Consider the following 19258-nt stretch of genomic DNA (forward strand, 5'->3'; position numbering starts at 1 on the left):
AAGATGAACATGATAAAGTCACAACACACAACTAGGTAGGAGAAAAACACATCTAGAATAGTCATCATTAACAAAATCAAAAGACCAAATGGGGGAAATTATCAATTCCAATAGTAAGTACAAAAAAGAGCTCATTTTAATAATAAGTCAAATGTGACAACTGTCACAAAGAGAGCGATAGATAAAATTTGATGACTACTCCAAGAGAGTAAAATACTAAAAACCAATGCTAGCCCAACAACATGAGGAAAATACCTCCAGCCAAATAAAATAAGGCATCAAACAAATCACATTATAGGTGATGACTGAGTAGAGTCACACAAGAGGGATAAGTCACTGCACAATGCTAAGGAATACATCATCCTAGCAATGTTAGAGAACACACTCACACACATCAAGCAGTATACCATCAGTAACCTCTTGCATATGCAGACAACAATAATTTCCATGCAATGCAACATTTAGATATCCATCAAATTAATACAATTTTACATAATCTTAAGAAGCAATCAAATTGGGGACTTAAGTCATTAACCCAAGGATATAATGCAAACCTACTCTTTGCAATGATTCACAATAAACACTCATTTTCAATGAAAGGAACCATTTTATCGCCCTAAAGATGAAACATAGAATCACAAATAAGATTCATCTATATACTTGCAATAAGGAGAAAAATAGGAAAACAATGCACCTTACTCTACAAGGAGAAACAAAAAGCAGCACTCAAAGCCAACACATGGACACCAATTAGTGGTTCTGTCCAAAAAGGGTCACGCAAGCAACCAACCAAACAAGGCACAACAATTCCGCTCACAAAATCAGGAAGACTCATTTCCTTCTCCACATACTACTCTAGTCACATGTATTAGACAAGAAAATCCATCACAAGTAGATACCAAAGCAACAAAGATCACAAGTTCTCACCAAGACACTCACACTCAACCAATACAGCAATAACTACAAGGGCAACATACACACAGAGATCCCAATGTTTGAACATGGCTCTAATACTAGATGTAATGCCCCGCCTGGAGATCTTTGCAAAAAAGGATGAAATAAAAGCCAATATTTTTTTTTTAGAAGTATGAATACACATGACAACATCATACAGTGATCACAATGATCGCAACGGAAGGTTTCACCACAATCCCAACAACTAATGAATCTCCAAATGCCACTACCAAACTGACACACACAAACAAAACCCACAACGACAACGCACATGATGAGGGCTCAAAAAATGACCACTCATCAAAAAAACACCAAGTTAGGGTAAATGCAGAATCTTGAAATTCAACTAAGCCTGAAATCTTGAAGCCCTGAAAAATTGGCTAAGTTTGGATTTCTGAAGCCCTGAAATTTCCTAGAATCCATAACTTATCTCCAAGAGGTCTGAAACCTATCTCAAAAGATTTGTCATAAGTATTAAAATATATCTTAAGTATACTTAAATGATATATTTTAAACCCCCAAGAGACTAAAATAGAAACACAAAAAATGGATTCAAGAGAACCCAACAGAATTCAAAATGCAACAACATAGAGTTGAAGAACACCCAAAAGGGTCTTCAAAACAACTCTTAGAAAGTTCAAATCATGAAGAAAAGTGCTCGCTGATGGCACACACAGGTTTTTTACAAAAATCATGTGACACTTTTTACTAAGGGAGGGCGAAACTTCTCCTTAAGGTGTGTGACACTCTTCCAGTGTCATACAACATTTCTCAAGAAGCCATGCGACACTTTTTAGCATCGTACGACATTTCTCAAGAAGGTATGTGACACTCTTCCAGTGTCGTACAATATTTTCCAAGAAGGCGTGTGATACTTTATAGTGTTGTATGACATACTTTGCATAGGCATGCGATAAATTTTTATGTCACACAATGCTGACAAAATGTTGCCCATAGAAACATGAAAACACTCCCAGAAGCAAAAATGACCAAAAATAGAGCAAAGAACCTCCACACCAGGGAGTACCAGATCCAAAAAGGCTCAAGGAATGAACACTCGAGTGCAAGAACAACATAGAAAGAAGAACACCTATCCATATAAACTACAATAGCAAAGAATAGACTGAAATAAACATCATAGTGAACTGAACAACCAAACTAAGTGCGCAGTTCCTCCCAACTGTCAATAGCATCATAAGGCCATCATAGGTCCTAGCCATCCCCCATGTGTAACATCCCAAGCCATCGACCAGATTGCCAGTACTGTCATAATAGGGACATCACTACTAAAAACATGCAACAATATAAGCATAAGGAAATTTAACATGCTAGTAGTAAAGCATAAGATAATCCTATAGTAGATAACATCACCTATCACATGCTAAACAACAGTAAGCAACAGATATGCTAATACAACAATTCACAACATCTAATCATATGCTAAACATCATAATAAGGGAATGCGTCAAATAAAATAACATCATCTAAACATGATATACAAGCATCCCAATGAAAGCATAAATCACAGGAAAGCATACTCTGAAACCTGAAGTACCAAGTGAAAACCTCCAACAATGGTCGCACTAGGAAAAAAGACCATCTCTGTACACTGGTCCCTAGCAGTGGTGAAGGTAGCTATGCTTCCCAACCACATGGCAGCCATAGGTCCACACCCAACATGCTGATGGAGATAATGATCCAAACACAAACACACATAAAACACAACATCCAAGGCTAACACTCACGCCAGATAGTATGATGGCTACAACCAAGAACCTAAGACAATGCAAGGAGTAAAGGTCTTGGTCAGATAGTCAAAAGGCTACTAAGTAGGGGCTGACATCATTGAGAGTCATTTGGCATCAACAAACCCAAGCTCGGATCACATGTGGAAACACTCGCAAGGTACTTTCCTCTCAAGGTACTCCCTTGGAACCATTACATGAAACTTTATTATCTTAAGTTTTATTACCAATCACACATTTCCTTTAATTATCACTTATTCAAGCTCCTCTTAGCCATACCCGTGGTGTCATGAGCACTGAGCTGCGAGATAGAAGCCCCCTCCATATGCTACCCTACCCTACCCATGCTCATCCTACGACAAGTGCGTGTGGGCATGCATACTTCCATTCCAACCCCAATGATCATAACTTCCAAAAAATCCATGGAAGATCGAGCCTCACAAGTCAAACAAAAAATGTACATACACATACTGGTGTGTGGCGTACCACCATCACAAAGATCATAACCCAAGGATAGGAATGAGAACACAATGCCAAGAAAACACCCAACTAAAAACAACATTGGAACGATGGATTCTACATGAATCCAAAAGCTAATAAAACCATACATCATTAAATCACTCAATCAGCCTCAATCTGAGAGTATGGATTCTACAAAAATCCCAATGATGCAACAAGACCAAACATCATGAACTCACTCAACTAGCCTCAATTCGATAGTATGGATTCTACACGAATGCTAGTGTTCACAAAACAAAAGCAAAGGTCCAAAAGAAAACATAATAGGTAACAAATCACTCAACCGAACACAAAGTCAGGAGTACAGGTGTGACATGCATCCCAATGCAACAAAAGGTGCAAAAGTGGTTTGACTGATATCCAAATGGATCATCCAAGTCCATGACCCACATTGTGCCAAGAAAACTCAAGAAAATAGGGTGACACACAAAACGAGATAAAAACCCCAAATTTTAGAAAAATTTCAAAATTAAAACCCATTTGACCTTTGGGTTCAAAAATTCTAAAAATCCAAAAATAAATGGAATCGGACACCATATGCAAAAATGGCTAGCATAACAGCATAAAATCCCAAACCCTCATCCCAAAAAATAAGGAAATTTTCATACCTGCCCAACTGGGTAGAACTAGCATACAGAAACAGAGGGGAACACTAGTTCTCAGCCTCCAAACAAATGGCTACCAAAAAAAGAAGCAGAAATGGAGCAGAAAAAATAAAACAGGAAAGCCCTACCTCACATCGAAAAGATCAAAACGAGAATCTGAACCATAAAATAAATATATGGCAGAAGTAGTTGAAAAATGTGGCAATCCAAGGTTTTCCTGAGCTAGATCCAATGAGCCCAACCTCGTGACGATCCCACGCCTGTAGCTCCCACAATGAACAAAACAGTAAATCTTCATGAAGAAGATTTTGGGTTTTACTCTCTAACTTTCTAATTTGAAAGTGAGAAGTGAGGAATTAAATTCTTCTTTGGATATTTATTCACTTTTTGAGTGAATAATCGATTAGGGAAAATAACCAACCAACCTAGTTAAACCCTGAATCGACCTAAATGAAAATAGGCTATTCGTATAAATAGGAATTCATCTATGGAAAAGCTACCAGAAATTTAAACAAATCAATTAAAAAGCACAAAAATATAAAAACAAAAAAATCTCCTTAATAACTTTCGCAACAATGCGAACCTCTAAATGCATAAACATGCTTACTAGTCTAATCACATAATGCAAATGAGTTCAGATTTAATAATCACTGAAATGTTTAATTTAAACATTTTAATAAAGGATACATTGACCATATAAGGATGACATTGGTAAAATATGATAGGCTGAATCACTAACTCCATGTGCCACTGCCAGGGATATAAATCTTGCACACTAAACAACATGATCAAGTGCAATTGCATTTAATAACATAGCCAAAGCAATACATACATTAATCCACCTAATTTTAACTATTTATTTAATTATATTAAAATAATCTATTTACATCACTCAGGTTTGCATAAAGCATAACAACGTAGGAATGAAGTAAATTATCATAGCATTAAATCCATCACATAACATAATCAGAGGTATGTCGAAATACCAGATATTTTAATTTTTAGCAAGACTTTGGAAGAAAATTTATTACATATTCATAGTGTCCTTGAAAGGTTAAGGGAAGAGAAATTGTTGATTAATCTGAAAAAGTGTATCTTTGCAAAAAGGGAGTTAGTCTACTTGGGATTTGTTATATCACCTGAAGGTCAAAAAATGGATCTAGAGAAGGTAAAAGCCATCTTGGAATGGCCTACTCCAAGGTCTGCTACTGAGGTAAGATTGTTCCATGGTCTGGTTAGTTTTTACAGAAACTTCATTAAGAATTTCAGTGGCATATGTGCACCTCTGACTGAAAAAATAAGAGGGGATAGAAAAGAGTTCAAATGGACTATAGCAACTGCGAGAAGTTTTGAATTGCTGAAGAAGAAGGTAATAGAACAACCTGTGTTGGCACTTCCAAATTTGAGAAAGGTGTTCCAAGTGGATTTTGATGCTAGTGGCAGCACTATTAGGGTTGTATTAAACCAAGAAGGTAAGTCTACTGCATATTTTAGTGAAAAATTGAATGATGTGAAAAAGAAGTATTCTGTTTATGATCAAGAGTTTTATGCAATAGTTCAGGCCTTAAAGAAAAGGAGGTATTATTTATTGCCAAAGGAATTTTTTTTGTATACTGATCATCATGCATTACAGTACCTAAATAGCCAACGTAAATTGAATTAGAGGCATATGAAGTAGGTAGAGTTCTTGTAGAGCTATACATTTGTGTTGAAGCATAAAAATGGAAAATTTAATAGGGTTGTAGATGCACTAAGTAGGAGATAGATGTTTCTTATAGTAATGCAAGTTGAAGTAGTTGGGTTTGATGAACTCAAGAATCTGTACCCTGAGGATCTTGATTTTTCTAAAGCATGGAAAGCTTGTAAAGAGCCTGTTGCTATAGACATAACTAAGTGGTTAGACTATCTAATTCAGGATGGTGTGTTATTCAAGGGTAGTCAATTATGCATTCCAAGGAGTTCCCTGAGGGAAAATCTGATTAAGGAGAAACATAGTGGAGGGATGGCAGGACATTTTGGTTGAGATAAGACCATTTCCATTCTTAAAGAACATTATTTTTGTCCTCAAATGTCATAGGATGTGAAGAAGTTTGTACAAACTTGTCAGATTTGTCAATTTCCCAAGGGATTTAGTCAGAATACTGGACTATATCATCCATTTCCTATTCCATCAAAGCCATGGGAGGACATAATTATGGATTTTGTTCTTGGATGTCCAAGGACACAAAGGGGTAATGACTTAGTATTTGTGGTGGTTGATAGGTTCTCCAAAATGGGACATTTCATTCCATGCCACAAAACTCATGATGCTGTCCATATTGCGGACTTGTTTTTCAGAGAGGTGGTAAGACTACATGGTCTTCCAAAGAGTATAGTTTCTGATAGAGATACTAAATTTGTAGGGTATTTTTGGAGAAAATTGTGAAAAAAGTTGAGAACAAACTTGAAATTCAGTTCCACACATCACCCACAGACTGACGGCCAAACAGAAGTGGTAAACAGAAGTCTAGGCAATTTGGTAAGATGTTTAGTTGGGGAGAAGCCCAAGGGATGGGATTTGATTCTACCATAAGTCTAGTTTGCTTACAATAACTCTGTAAATAGGAGTACTGAAAAATCACCATTCCAAATTGTATATTGAAGTAGCCCAAGGACTGCACCAGAATTGAGGAAGATAGAACAAGGGGAGAGGAAAAGTGCTAAAGTTGAAGAATTTTTTGAACATATCAAGTATCTACATGAGGAGGTCCAAGCACACATTTTCAAGATGAATCAAGAATATAAAGCTAGGGCTGATCAAAAGAGAAGACATAAGGAATTCCAAGTAGGGGATCTAGTCATGGTACACTTTAGAAAAGAAAAATTTCCAGCTGGTACTTACAACAAGCTAAAAATGAAGAAATTTGGCCCCTACAAAATTCTAAAGAAACATGACTCAGGAAATGCGTATGAGGTGAAGTTGTGAGATGGTATTCACATTTCTCCTATTTTCAACATTACAGACTTAACAAAGTATCATGATGATGGTGCAAATGAGGAGCTGATGTTAGAGCCATGTCCAATTCCTACTTCTAAGAAGGAGGAGATAGAAGACATTCTAGATCATCATGTGGGTAGGAGTACTAGAAATAGGTAGTATGAAGAGTATTTGGTCAAGTGAAAATGATGGCTGATAGAGGACTCAACTTGGATTTCAACAGCTGAGGTTTCCCATTTGGGATTTCCTCTACCATTCATAAAGTGATAGGGTCACTTTTCAATCTACCCTGGGTGTCTGATGCAGGAGCATCCAGAGGTATAAGGGCAATCCTGTGTCAACCAAGAAAAAAAAAGTACTTAAACTTAGTTTCTATTTCATGTGTTTTCATTTTTGGATACCCATTTGGGTCAAATAAAGGTTCCAACTCTAACAGTTCCACTACCAGTGTTCTAGAATAGAGTATTCGAACACTTTGGGATATGTGTAAATGTCAAAAAAATAGGAGTATGTAATTGAGCCATCATTTTGGTGAATTAGAAGGTGTAAATTGGCCAGATGATTGTCATTATAATTTAGAGCATTCTAAAAAAAGAATCAGGTCAAAAGGCCACACGGTTTGAAAGTTATCAGAGTTTTTAAATTTTTGGAGACATCTTAAGAATGCTTTGAAGTCAGGTTAGGGGCATTACATGATCTCAAAAAGGGATGAAAAATGGAGAACAAGTGAAGCTGGTCCATAGGGCTATAGAGCGCTTCAAGAGCTTTCTAAAAATGTAAATGGTTCATCAATCGGAGCTACAGTTCAAAAGTTATGCCTCCCTAAAGTTTGGTTACCATTTTTGGATTCTTCTAGATTTGCATCCACTTCTAACACAACTTTTGGAGCCTTCTATTTAGTTAATGGATGCCAACTAGCACTTTCTAGAATGTCCTCCTAATCATTAACCCTCCATGGTCTATTTAAGAACATTTTTGGCATTGTAAAAGGCAGTTCAGAGTGAAGTTTGAGAGGAGGTACTAAAAGGATAAATTATCTCCAGATTATTACTGTTGTAAGCCCTTAGAGCATGTTTTGAAGTCTATTTTCTCTGTACTGAATGTAATAGCATATTTACACAGTTAATACAATTTTTCCTTTCCTGTTGTGTCCATTCTATGCTTAAATTGTGTCCCCATCAATATGCAAGGATGGATACATGCATGTATGGATGGATGGATGCATACATACATATACATGCATACATACATGCATATGTCTATGCATGGATGCAATGTATGTATGTATGCATACATCATACATAGTTGCATGTATGCATGAATGCATAGATATATCTATGCATGGATGCAATGTATGTATGGATGCATAAATAATACATAGATACATCCATACATACATGTATCTATGTATATGTATGAAATGTATATATTTATGCATGAATGCATACATAAAAGCATGCATGCATAGATATATCTATGCATGGATGCAATGTATGTATGTATGCATACATCATACATAAATGCATGTATGCATGTATGCATGCATGCATGTATAGATATATCTATGCATGGATGCAATGTATGTATGTATGCATACATCTATCATAGATACATGTATGTATGTATGTATGCATGCATATACATAGATACATGTATTTATGGATGGATGCATGGATATGGATTGCATGCATGTATGGATGGATGCATGCATACATACATATACATACATACATACATGCATATATCTATGCATGGATGCAATGTATGTATGTATGCATGCATGTATATATATACATACATACATACATGTATACATGTATGTATGTGTACATACATATATATGAATGCATGCATATATATACATCCATACATACATGTATACATGTATGTATGTATGTATGCATGCATTCATGCATCTATGTATACATGCATACATACATCACATACATACATAGATATATCTATGCATGTGTTAGAATCTGAAAAGATTAATAACGTAGAAAACTATTGCAAAGAGTAAATATCTAAACTATGAATGCAAATGATACAAAATCAAAATAGAATCATAGAGTTAGTCTCCAAGAGAGTAATGCAAATGCTAGAAGCAAAATAGCATTAAGAGGATGCAAAAATAAGAGATCCAAATACAAGCCAGGTAGCATGCTTATATAGGCTAGGAAGAGGGAGGAGGTGGCAACACCAACCAATGAGGAGCAACCATCTATTGGACTAAAGATAGCAAAGTATCTTCCCAAGATAGCTAATGGATGCTCACATGTAGGAAGGTGACACCTCACAACCATTCACCTAATAAGACATGCTTTATTAACCTAAGCGAGATTATTAAAAGTGTAGGAAAAACCTATCAAAATAGGAAAAATAAAATTCCCCCAAAAGAGAGAGAAAAGAGACTCCCCAAAGAAGATTAGGACTCCAAGTGAGAGGAAGAGCCCCCCCCAAAAGATGTAGCATCCCGCACCTCCAGCAAAGCTTGCAAATTTTGTCCGGTAGATCCACTTGCATCGAACAAGTTTTCTTCCCTTAGGAAAAAGGACAAGATCCCAAGTGTGGTTCCTCATCAAGGAACTATACTCTTCCTGCATAGCTGTATCCCACTCAAAAATACCAGAAGCCTCATGAAAGGACTGTGGATTTGAGGAAGTAGCAATGAAGATATGTAGAGCATCCTGGAATTGTGAACGAGTCTGCTTGGTGTCTGATGGATCCCCAACCCAATCACCTATAAACTGCAAGGTCTGTCTAGCCCAAAGTGGACCAAAAGATGGAGAATCTAGAGGAGAAACATCAACCTGTAAATGATGACTAGGAGAGGAAGGAGGTGAGTCCTCTAAATCACTCTCTGCATCAGAAGTGGAGGTAGAAGACTGCTCAAGTGAATCTAACCCATCATGTATTCCAAGTGACTCCAATGTCAAAGTAGAAGGCAACCCTGTGACCATGCTTTGCTGGTTAAGCTGATGCAAGTAGTGGAAGTTAAGATGGCCAAACCACTCATGCCATAATCTGCTCACATCATTAAAGTGAGTGAGTGAAACAGTCAAAGGAGGATCAGGAACAAAGTGAGAAAACATATAGAGTCGTGACTGATGATCTGCTCTCCCAACTGCAACTGTAGAATCATTGTGCAACTCACATATCTCCACTGAACTAGGAGTGAACTCAACCTGCTTGCCTAAACTCGTGTGAGTGATCTGGTGTACTGATTGGAGATTAGTTGACAATGAGGGTACATAAGGAACATCATGGAATGTACCGTCCCCCACATCAACAGACCCTCTCCCACACACCTCAACAAGAGTGTTATCACCCATCAAAATAGAAGGCATAGTAAACGACTCCAAGGATGAAATTTCTTCCTTAGATGAAGCCATTTGGTGTGAAGTACCCGAATCAAGAACCCAAGTGGATGGTGAGGAAGTGACTGCAAAGAAGGGCCTTGCCCTTTCCTTTCCCCTTTCTATTTTCTTTTTCCTTGTTAGACCCTTCATTAGAACTTTGTTTGATAGACTCAGGAACACTGATATTATTCTTCTCAAGAATGTATGTCAAGTGATCAAGTTGTTTCTGCAAACATTTATGTTCATCATGACTAGGTCTTTTACAATAAGCACATTTGACCTTTTCTTTCTTAGGCTTATCGCCCTTGGAAGATGGTGTATCAATAGTTGAAGAAACCAACGTCTGATCCTTCTTCTCCTTGCTATTCTTTTGTTTCTTGTCCTTACTATTGTTGTTACTACTTTGTCTTTGTTGTTCTTTTGTGCCTTGGTTAGCAGCCAAGGCATGTGACTTAAAGGACTTAAGAATGCCCATTTGGATTAGCTTGTCCTGTTCTCGAGTGAGATTGACAGCAAAATCATCTAAAGATGGCATGGTGAATTGAGTACCAAGTGCACCCTTAGTAGCATAGAAGGTAGAAATAAACACAGAATATTCTAAACTTAGCTTAGAGAGAATACTAAGAATTAGTTGTTCATCTTTCTTTTCAATTCCACATTGTTTTAACTGTAGCCTTAGTGATTTCAATTTGGTGAAGAAATCTTGAATTGTGTTGAAATTTCCTAGACTCAAACTAATTAATTCATTTTCCAACATATGACCCCTCATTGAATCTTGTGTGCCAAATAGTGTCTCTAGCTTTGTCCATACTTCATTTGGTGTATCCAAAGACTCAATGTGAAATAGCAAGTCAGGAGAAACAGACAAACACAATGTTCCATATGCCTCATCACATTTGTTAAACCACTTAGGCTTGTCTTCATCTTTAGTAGGTTCAGTTTCAAGTCCCATAGTTATCCTATCTAATCCAGCTTTCTTTAAGTGAATTATCATGCATGATTTCCACTCAAAGTAATTGTATGGAGTTAGGATGGGCATATTTGTTTGATCCATGATGAAGGAATGCAAAGAAATGCTAAAAGGAAGAGAATCCAGCCACGACAATGCCCCCCCCTTTTTACTCAATCAAAGAACCCCCCCCCAAAGAAATATGATTTGGTACTTTATTTTAGTGCATTTACAATTACCACTAGAAAGAGATATTTAGTGGTCTTGATTTCAATGCATTACAAACCCTCATGAAGAGCATATGCTAAAAGTGAAACTTGGGCACAATAATCAAGGAAACAAATAGCACCACTATGATCTACTCGAAAAATCATGCACTTTCAAAAAAAGAATCGCCTCAATACGAGGTCGTATGAGAATGTTATGATCCTCCGAAGTTTCCAAAATGAGAACTGTGCACAGTCACGGCTGAGAATCTACAATTTCTGAAGAATTCATGCATGAAAATCAAAAACTAACTCCATTAGTGGATAGAGCACAAAAAAATAGCCAAGTTCATAATAAGAATCATCAAAATCGAAGTCTGTATGAGAAAGAACGAGACATTTGAAAACTGCATTCAAATCTGCGGCTACCAACGGAGAGGGGTATGGCTGTAGCTTTGCATGCTCGATTCTAAAAAATATACAACTTGCATGCAAAATCTAAAAGATACCCAAATGGTTTTTCGGGGCTGCGAACAAAACCCAAAAAGTATTTTTCTTGGTGATGAACAGAAGATGTTGTTGTAGTGTAAATCAGATGCCTTTAATAGTAAAAAATGGCTCCAAAAATCAGAAAACAACCCCAGCAATCAAAATATGACATGAAAATGCTGGATCAGCTTCTTAAGTCCATCAATGGCATGCTGGAACCTACAAAACTAATTGAAAACTCCAAATATGCAAGTTGGTTGTCAAATTTGAGATTGAAACCCCAGAGAAAAATAGTTTTTGTCAAAACTTTTCTGATTCTCAGGATCATCCAAAGATGCAAGAGAAGAGCATACTTTTTTTTTCAAAAAACTACAATAAAATTTATTTGCCCCCCCCAAATCTCTCAAATAAGGAAACTAAAATCTACTCTTGCACATAAAAAAGCTCTGATACCATGTTAGAATCTGAAAAGATTAATAATCCAGAAAACTAGTGCAAAGAGTAAATATCTAAACTATGAATGCAAATGATACAAAATCAAAATAGCATCATAGAGTTAGTCTCCAAGAGAGTAATGCAAATGCTGGAAGCAAAATAGCATTAAGAGGATGCAAAAATAAGAGATCCAAATACAAGCCAGGTAGCATGCTTATATAGGCTAGGAAGAGGGAGGAGGTGACAACACCAACCAATGAGGAGCAACCATCTATTGGACTAAAGATAGCAAAGTATCTTCCCAAGATAGCTAATGGATGCTCACATGTAGGAAGGTGACACCTCACAACCATTCACCTAATAAGACATGCTTTATTAACCTAAGCGAGATTATTAAAAGTGTAAGAAAAACCTATCAAAATAGGAAAAATAAAAAACTACACTAACAGCACGCACGCATGTATACATACATACATACATATATATATATGTATGTATGTATGTATGTATGTATGTATGTATGTATGTATGTATGTATGCATGCATTCATACATGCATATGCATACATACAATATATATATATATATATACATAGATGTATGTATGGATGGATGCATGCATACAACATACATGTATATACATAGATACATATATGTATGGATGCATGCATGCATATACATAGATACATGTATGTATGCATGCATGCATATACATGGATAGATGCATGTATGTATGGATGCATGCATGCATATATATATATATATATATATATATATATATATATATATATATATATATATATATATATATATATACATGTATCTATGTATGAATACATATTGCATATATAGATATATGTATGTATGTATGCATGCATGCATGTATCTATGTATGTATGCATACATATAGATGTGTGTATCCATGCATGCATGCATACATATATATATCTATGCATGCATGCACACATGTATAGATATATCTATGGATGTATGTATATGCATGCATGCATATATATATGTGTGTGTGTGTGTGTGTGTGTGTGTGTGTGTGTGTGTGTGTATGTATGTATGTATGTATGTATACATGCATGCATCCATACATGTATCTGTGTATGTATGCATGCATGTATCTATGTATGTATACATGTATGCATGCATCCATCCATACATACATATATAAATCCATCCATACATATATATATCTATGTATGGATGGATGCATCCATACATATATGTAGCTATGTATGTATGCATGCATGTATCTATGTATGTATGCATGTATCCATGCATGCATCCATACATACATGTATCTATGTATACATACATATTGCATACATAGATATATGTATGTATCTATGCATGCATGCATACATGCATGTATCTATGTATACATAGATATATGTATGTAGGGATGCATGCATGCATGTAATATATATATATATATATATATATATATATATATATATATATATATATATATATATATTACATGCATGCATGCATCCCTACATACATATATCTATGTATACATACATATTGCATACATAGATATATGTATGTATCTATGCATGCATGCATCTATGTATACATATATGTATCTATGTATGGATGCATCCATATATATATTGCATACATAGATATATGATGGGGACACAACCCAAGCATAGATTGGACACAACAAGAAAAGGGAAATTGTATTAACTATGAAAATAAGCTAGTACATTCAGTATAGAGAAAATAAACTTCAAAACATGCCCTATAGGCTTACAATAGCATAAATTTGGAGATAAGTTCTCCTTGCAGCACCTCCTCTCAAACTCCACTCTGAACTATCTTTTACAATGCCAGAAATGTCCATAAATAGATCCCAAAGGGTTAAGGACTAGGAATACATTCTAGAAAGTGCTAGTTGGCATCCATCGACCAAATAAAAGGCTCTAGAAACTACGTTAGAAGTTGACACAAATCTAGAAGAATCCAAAAATGGTAACCAATCTTTCGAGAGGCATAACTTTTGTACTGTACCTTCGATTGACGAACTGTTTACATTTTTGAAAATCTCTCAAATTGCTCTATAGCCTTGTGGACTAGCTTCACTCGTCCCTCACTTTTTGGCACTTTTTGAGGTCATTTAATACCCCTATTCTAACTTTGAAGCATTCTTAGGAGGTCTCCAAAACTCAAAAAATTGCGATAACTTTCAAACCGTGGGGCCTTTTTACTTGATTCTTTTTCTAGTATGCTCTAAATCACAATTAAATTTATCTAGCCAATTTACACCTCCTAGTTCACCAAAATGATGGCTAAATTACATACACCTATTTTTTTGGCATTTACACATATCCTAAGGTGTTCAAATACTCTATCTTAGAAAATTGACAGTGGAACTGTGAGAGTTGGAACCTTTGTTTGACCCAAATGGGTATCCAGAAATGAAAACACATGAAACAAAAACTAACTCTAAGTACATTTTTTTTTGGGTGACATAGGATTGCCCTTATACCTCTGGATGCTCTTGCATCAAACACCTAGGGTAGATTGAAAAGTGACCCTGCCACTTTAAGAATGGTAGAGGAAATCCCAAATGGGAAACCTCAGCTGCTGAAATCCAAGTTGAGTCCTCTATCGGCCATCCTTTCCACTTGACCAAATACTCTTCATACTGCCTGTTTCTAGTACTCCTACCCACACAATGATCTAGAATGTCTTCTATCTCCTCCTTGTTGGAAGTAGGAATTAGACATGGCTCTAACTTCAACTCCTCATCTGCATCATCATCATGATACTCGATTAAGTCTACAATGTTGACAATAGGATAAATGTGAATACCATTTGGCAGCTCCACCTCATATGCATTTTCTGATTCATGTTTCTTTAGAATTTTGCAGGGACCAAGTTTCTTTATTTTCAGCTTGTTGTAAGTACTGGTTGGAAATCTTTTTTTTCATAAGTGTACCATGACTAGATCCCCTACTTGGAATTCCTTATGTCTTCTCCTTTGATCAGCCCTAGTTTTATAATCTTGATTCATCTTGGTAATGTGTGCTTGAACCTCCTCATGTAGATGCTTGATATGTTCAACAAATTCCTCAGCTTTAGCACTTGTCCTCTCCCCTTGTTCTATCTTCCTCAATTCTGGTGCAGTCGTTGGGCTAATTCCATATATAATTTGGAATGGTGATTTTCCAGTACTCCTATTTACAGAGTTATTGTAAGAAAACTCTGCTTGTAGTAGAATCAAATCCCATCCCTTGGGCTTATCCCCAACTAAACATCTCAGCAAATTGCCCAGACTTGTGTTTACCACTTCTGTTTGGCCATTAGTCTGCTAGAGATGTGTGGAACTGAATTTCAATCTATTCTCAACTTCTTCCACAATGTTCTCCAAAAATACCCCACAAATTTAGTATCTTTGTCAGAAATTATACTCCTTGGGAGACCATGTAGTCTCACCAACCCTCTAAAAAACAAGTCTGCAATATGGACAACATCATGAGTTTTGTGGCATAGAATGAAATGTGCCATTTTGGAGAACTGATCAACCACCACAAATACTGAGTCATTACCCCTTTGTGTTCTTGGCAATCCAAGAACAAAATCCATACTTATGTCCTCCCATGGCTTTGATGGAATAGGAAATGGTTGATATAGTCTAGTATTGTGACTAAATCCCTTGGCAACTTGACAAACTTGGCAACTCTGTACAAACTTTTTCACATCCTGTGAAATATGAGGCCAAAAACAATATTCTTTAAGAATGGCAATGGTTTTATCTCAACCAAAATGTCCTGCCATCCCTCCACTGTGTTTCTCCTTAATTAGATTTTCCCTCATGGAACTCCTTGGAATGCATAATTGAATTCCTTTGAATAGTATACCATCCTAAATCAAATAGTATAACCACTTAGTTCTATCTACAACAACAGGCTCCTTACAAGCTTTCCATGCTTCAACAAAATTAGGATCATCAGGGTATAGATTGTTGAGTTCATCAAACCCAACTACTTCAACTTGCATTACTGTAAGTAACAACTATCTCCTGCTTAGTGCATCTGCAACCCTATTAGATTTTCCACTTATATGCTTCAACACAAATGTATAGCTCTACAAGAACTCTACCCACTTTATATGCCTTTCATTCAATTTACCTTGGCCATTTAGGTACTGTAATGCCTGGTGATCAGTATACAAAACAAATTCCTTTGGCAATAAATAATGCTTTCATTTCTTTAAGACCTGAACTATTACATAGAACTCTTGATCATAAACAGAATACTTCTTTTTTGCATCATTCAATTTTTCACTACAAATAAGCAATAAATGTTCTTCCAAAGTCTTGCTGAAAATTAAAATATCATCCAAATAGACAATAACAAATTTTCTAAGGAAATTTTTAAGTACCTCATTCATAAGCCGCATGGAGGTGCTCGGGGCGTTTGTCAATCCAAAGGGCATGACTAACCACTCATAAAGACCCTCCTTGGTCTTGAAGGCTATTTTCCACTCATCTCCTTCTCAAATCCATATCTAGTGATAACCACTCTTGAGATCTATCTTTGTGAAGTACTAAGCTCTACTCAAGCAGTCCATAAGATCATCCATTCTTGGCAAAGGAAACTGATACTTGATGGTTATCCTATTTATAGCTCAAGATTCTGTACACATCCTACACTCTCCATCCTTCTTTGGTGCTAGTACTGCAAGTACTACACATGGACTTAGGCTCTCCTGAATCAAGCCCCTCCTCAACAGCTCCTCGACTTGTCTGTTTAGCTACTCAGTTTCTATAGGAGTCATCCTGTGAGCAACCTTGTTAGACAAACTAGCTCTTGAGATTAAATCTATCTGATGACTGATTTGCCTTACTAGTGGCAATCCTTCTAGAATATTATCAAAGACAATATCTCAAAACTCACTTAGTAAATCTAAAACTTCAAGTGGTATTTCACTACTACCCTCTTTATCTTTCCTAGGAATAAAAGCATAGCACATACGCTGATGTTTCATGCCATCTAAAAACTTTCTTCCATCAACAAGACAAATCTTAGCACTTCTACATACCTTTTCACCTTCCTTTTTCATGGGCTTGAGTTTGTGGCAAACTCCATCCTTTGTTAGAGAGTATGTGTTTGCATGACCATCATGTACTGCATGCCTATCAAACTGTCATGATCTACGCAACAATAGATGGAAAACATCCATTGGAATAACATCACAGAGAACTTCATCATGGTAACCTCCAATTTTGAATTTCACTAAAAATTGTTCACTTACCAAGACCTTATGCTCATCTTTCACCCAAGTAATCCAATAGGGCTGGGGATGTCTCTCCCTCTTGAGCTTCAGCTTAGAGACCATCTCTTCTGATATCAAGTTATTAGTGCTACCACCATCAATGATCACATCACAACAGTTATCTTCACACTTGCATCTGGTACAAAACAAACTCCTCCTTTGTGTTGGTTCAATCTCACCACTTAGTAGGACCCTTTCATTCACCAAGGTCTCTCCTCTTTTTGCATCCTCTAAATGTGATGATTGTGCATCCTCATCCACATGAGCAAGCCTAGCTTGGCCCTCAGCTCTCTTATCTATCCTTGCTTGTCATTGAGGGCATTCAAAGGCACAATGACCTTCTTCATTACAATGGAAATAGGTACTATGGAAGCCTCCTCTTCCTTTTCCATGTCCTCTACCTATTCCTCTCTGATTTCCAAAGTCTTGATCACAAGAGTAGTTGAAACCCTCATTCCTCTAGTTCCTGCTAGAACCCACATCTTTATTTTTCTTTTGGGTTTCATTTCAACCTCTAGATGACCTACCACTTCCCCTTCCTCCTTGACCATGCCCTCTTTGTCTCCCTTCAAATCTTTTATTTAGCTTCTCTTCAACTCATAGGGAAAACTGATATGCCTCTTCAATGCTGGTCATTCTTACTAGACTTAATTCCTCCTAGATGCTAGGTGGAAATCCACTGATATAACAAGTAACCTTCTCCTTATTTGCTTCTACATGCCCTAATCTAATCAAGAGTCAGTAAAACTCCTCTTTATATTCTTGGACTGATCTTCCTGCTTGCTTTAACCCATGCATCTTCTTAAACAAATCAAGCTCGTAGTCCACAGGAATGAATTGCTTCTTCAATTAGTCCACCATGCGATCCCACCTTGTGGTCTTTTCCTTTCCTCTTCTGTTTCTTTCCAATTGGACCTCTTGCCACTAGATTTTGGCATGGCCTTTCAGTTTGGCCTTTGCAAACTTAACCCTATCTAGGTCCCTGATATCCTAATACTCAAAGTATTCTTCTAGTTCATTGATCCAATTGATCAACTCATCTGGTTTCAGATTTCTTGAAAATACACCCACTTCAATTGTAGGTCTTTTCCCAAACTTAGTAATAGCCCTAAAAAGCCTTTCCTCTGCTTGATTCAGAACTTCCCCATCAAATTCCCCTTATGGTCCAATTTCTTCTTCTTCATTGTCATCCTCACTGTCATCACCTACGGCAACATTTGTTCCTCTATAGAGCTCCTCTTGCAATTCTTGTACCTACCTTTGAAGGGCTCTAACCTCCTCAAGATTAACAACTCTGGCCCTTCCACCATGCTCTCTTCATGGAGGCATCTTCTTAACTCAAACCCACAACCACACAGTCCTAGTGCAAACTATCTCACAGTCGGCGCTCTGTCTACACACTCAGGAAAACCAGCTCTGGCACCACTTGATGGGGACACAACCCAAGCATAGAATGGACACAACAGAAAAAGGGAAATTGTATTAAATATGAAAATAAGCTAGTACATTCAGTATAGAGAAAATAGACTTCAAAACATGCCCTATGGGCTTACAATAGCATAAATTTGGAGATAATTTTTCCTTGTAGTACCTCCTCTCAAACTCCACTCCGAACTATCTTTTACAATGCCAGAAATGTCCATAAATAGACCCCAAAGGGTTAAGGACTAGGAATACAGGCTAGAAAGTGCTAGTTGGCATCCACTGACCAAATAGAAGGCTCTAG

Source organism: Cupressus sempervirens, chromosome 8, assembly GCF_028749045.1.
Source record: "Cupressus sempervirens isolate cs-2001-9-10 chromosome 8, ASM2874904v1, whole genome shotgun sequence".
Classification (NCBI taxonomy): Eukaryota; Viridiplantae; Streptophyta; class Pinopsida; order Cupressales; family Cupressaceae; genus Cupressus; species Cupressus sempervirens.